The 4,138-nt window shown below is 40.8% G+C and overlaps 1 protein-coding gene across 4 annotated transcripts in view; it reads right to left on the minus strand.

The window, feature by feature from the left end:
- The window catches only part of Fut8 (fucosyltransferase 8 (alpha (1,6) fucosyltransferase)), a 154,032-nt gene that overhangs the window by 148,226 nt on the left and 1,668 nt on the right, over nucleotides 1-4,138 (minus strand). The gene's annotated exons all lie outside the window — the stretch shown is intronic.

The following is a 4,138-nucleotide window of genomic DNA, read 5'->3' on the forward strand; positions in this document are numbered from 1 at the left end:
CTGTCCCTCAGCTCTTCAGCTCAAGGCTAGCGCTCTACCACTTGAGCCACAGCGCCACTTCCGGCTTTTTTCTTTTTGCTTATGTGGTGCTGAGGAATCGAACCCAGGGCCTCAAGCATACAAGACAAGTGCTCTACCACTGAGCCACCTTCCCAGCCCTGTGGAGATATTTTTAAGGCCCTTTAAGTCAGTTGCAAATCTGTGCTTACTTTTAGATATGTATAAAACATGATAATAATCTACAATTTTAAAACAATTCAAATGGCAATTCACTCTATAGTAAAGAAATAAAAACAAAGCTAAAAGAATCAACATGTCCGGGCGCCAGTGGCTCACGCCTATAAGCCTAGCTACTCAGAAGGCTGAGATCTGAGGATCTTAGTTCAAATCAAGTCCAGGCAGGAAAGTCTGTGAGACTCTCATCTCCAATAAACCACTAGAAACTGGAAGTGGCACTGGAGCTCAAGCAGTAGAGGGCTCGCCTTGAGCTGAAGAGCACAGGGACAGCACCCAAGCCCAGAGTTTAAGCTCCACGACTGACCAAAAAAAAAAAAAAAAAAAAGATTCCTATAGTGATCCCATAAATGCTACCAATACTTGATCTGAAAAAGACCATCAGGACCAGGACATGATGTTAGTATAAAGGTACTATAATAGCAATAATAATAGTAATAATAATACTCTTTCAGAATTGCTAATAATCTTATTTTTGTTTTAAAAAACTGACTTTCAATTCATTGTTATGCTTATAAAGCAAAATAAACCATTCTTTTACATTTACAAATATGCCATAAAATAAAATGTATCTATCATTTAATTAAAATAAGATATTAAATGAAGTATGTATACAGCTATATCACCCTGACATCATCCAATACCACCTGAATGCAGTTTATAGTAAATTAAAACTAACTACTAAAGAATTTTTTTAATTAAAAATCTACCCAGGTGTCAATGGCTTTATATCTGTAATCTTAGCTATCAGGAAACTGAGATCTGAGGCTTGCACTTCAAAGCCAGCCCAGATAGGAAAGTCAGTGAGACTCTCATCTCCAATTAACTAGCAAAAAGTCAGAAATAGAGCAATGGCTCACGTGGTATAACACTAGTCTTGAGTACAAAAGCTCAGAAAGTGCCCAGGCCCTGAATTCAAGTCCCAGGATGAGCATACAAAAGAATAAAAATTTAAAAATACAAATGTATTTTTATTTTAGCATCACTGAGGTTCTATATACATATAATGAAGAGCTATAGATAACAAAACACCAAACAACTATTCTCAAAGAAGTGAATTTTTAATGATTTTTAATATATACATCATTATTATAGGCATAAATTTAAAGAATACAAAAATGGTCAGAAGTAAATCAACATGCCTGACTATAATTTTTAAGTTTAGATCAAGTGCCACAGACCACAAATAACTGCTTCACATTCAAAGGCATACTGTTCAATTTGGCAGGTCAGCCAGACTCACTCGATTGCTGTATTATATCACAGGAAATAGCAGTTAAGAAGTGACCTTGGGCCTAGGGCCAGTGGTTCAGGGCTGTAATCTTAGCTACTTAGGAGGCTGAGATCTGAGAACTGCAGTTCAAAGCCAATCCAGGCAGGAAAGTCCATGAGACTCCTTTTTTTCTTTCTTAAAAAAAAAAAAATCAGTTGTAGGGCTTGAACTCAGGGCCTGGGTGCTGTCCCTGAGCTTTTGTGCTCAAGTCTAGTATCTACCAGTTTTTAGATTGTTATTTGGAGATAAGAGTCTCACAGATTTTCCTGTGGTGGCTGGTTTTGAACCATCATCCTCAGATCTTAGCCTCAAGTCTCTTACCTCCAATTAACCACCAAAAAGTTAGAAGTGGATCTATGGCTCAAGTGGTAGAGCACTAGACTTGAACAAAAAAAAAGCCGAAGGACAGACAGTGTCCAGACCCTGAATTCAAGGAAGAAGAAGAAGGGAGGAAGAGAAGGAGGAAGAGGAAGAGGAAGAAGAGGAGGAAGTGGAGGAGGAGCCACCAGCACCCAGCTTTATTATCACATATTCTTAAGTTTTAGGACACATTTTCAGAAATTATGCATGAGAAATTCAATAAACACTTGCTTTCATTATTTCAGGTTATGATTTTAAACTAATTTGTAATACACAATATATACAACACATACAAGTAGGTACAAACACATTCCCATATCAATTCCTCTACTTTTACTCAAAGCTTTATGTTTTTCTTGGTCATAAAAATCTGGTTTAAGGTGTTTTGGAAGTTCAACCCATTAAGATAGATACACTTTGCTTTGGCACTAGCTCCCCCTCCAGACCAACCTACTAATATAACTGAATTTGGGGGGAAAAAAAGGTACACAGGATTTCCCAACCCACTAGCAAATTTCAAACAAAATTCACCACTTTTAATGACATTCACACTTCTTAAAAATAACTGGTTGCAGGGAAGAAGGATGAGGGAGCGTGTTGGAGGGGATGAGTCTGATCAAGGTATATTGTATGCATACACAAACACATCAAAATGAAACACCTTGTACAAGTAACTGATGCTAATAAAATGGGGGGGGGATTGGTTGAAATTTGTAACAAAACATTTCAGAATGTAATCACAATGACTTGTTTTTCCTGATTCTACATCTTAACTGATTTATAGATGAACTGATTTGTAGGATAACCACTTCAAGTGACTTTTGACTTACATTCAAGAACATCCTTAAAACACAATCGATATCATGCCACATAGAAGTATTTTGAATCACCATTCTAGGGAGCCAGAAGATACCCTTCATATCAACTTAGTAGCTGATCAAAGGCTCATGCTTGCATGTTTCTGCAATCTATGCAAGTTTCATTCCAGCTGTTCAGCTCTTCAAACAGAATTCTCAATTTATAGAGCAGCAAAAGGAAAAGCCATGCCTCCAAACCACTCTGTTCCTTACAGCCTAGTCGTCTCTCATTCCCTACGTTTTTACCTATCAAATCACAAATTCAAATTCTTGAATTTCCTGAAAAAACAACAATGCTTCTAATTAAGCGTTTCTATACACACTTTATATTTCACAAGAATAGCAATGTCTTTATTTGGCATAGGGTTTTAGGCTATTAGGTTAAGAGGAGAAAACTTATTCTCCTACTTCGGTATATTATTCATTCCTTAACATAGTCTACATAACGTCCCCTTTAAAAGGAGTATATATAAAACATGGGGTTTAATCCAGAAAATAAATATGTGCTTAACCCTTAGGAAGAACAAGACAAAACTAGAATGTAACCTGCTTAGAGTGAGCAAAATCAAAGTTAAGTTAGCTACTTATGACAAGTTTAACTCTGATGGTACAAAACTTGGGTTGTGCTTGTTCCCTGAAACCTTGAGGTTTGGAGATATCTGCTGAAAAGTCTAGCTTTAGGAAGAAAGGAAGTACGATGGAAGGAAGGAAGGAAGGAAGGAAGGAAGGAAGGAAGGAAGGAAGGGAGGGAGGGAGGGAGGGAGGGAGGGAGGAAGGGAGGGAAGGAAAGAAGAGGGGGAGGAAGGGAGGGAGGAAGGGAGGGAGGGAAGGAAGGAAAGGGAGAAAGGGAGGGAGACATCACCACATCTTTCTAAATCCATGGCCTCAATTTAAGAGCGAAACGCAAAAAGCTCACCGGAGATAAACCCTAAACCATGACGGTGCCGTTTAACTTCAGAAATAGGAAGCGTCTCTGAAGCTTGCAACCCTCACACCCAGAAAAGAACAGGTGCTGCACCCGACAACCCACTCCCTCCGGCAGGACGAGCCTCATTAAACTAGTAAATAGGGACTAATTTAACCTGCCCAGATAACTTTGGACAGCCCAAAGCCGCCAGCTTGTAATCCGCACATCGAGGCGGGGAGAGGGTGGGAGGCACCCTCGCCATTAACTGCCCCTGCATTGGCCCCTCGCGGGGAGCGGATCTTTGTGCGGTTCACCCCCACACACACAGATTTCTAATCCGTGAAGTCCCATCCACACCCGACACCCCACACCCTACCCCAGGGGCCCTCCTCCCCACGGTCCGTGACTCCGGGGCTGGCGCGGCCGGCGAGAGGAAAGGTAGGTGCTGGGCAGCGGGAAGGACGCCTCCCACCCCCGCCGCGCTCCGCTCCGCCGCCGCGGGGCAGC

This window comes from Dipodomys ordii, unplaced genomic scaffold (genome assembly GCF_000151885.1).
Source record: "Dipodomys ordii isolate 6190 unplaced genomic scaffold, Dord_2.0 Scaffold2, whole genome shotgun sequence".
NCBI classification, from domain to species: Eukaryota; Metazoa; Chordata; class Mammalia; order Rodentia; family Heteromyidae; genus Dipodomys; species Dipodomys ordii.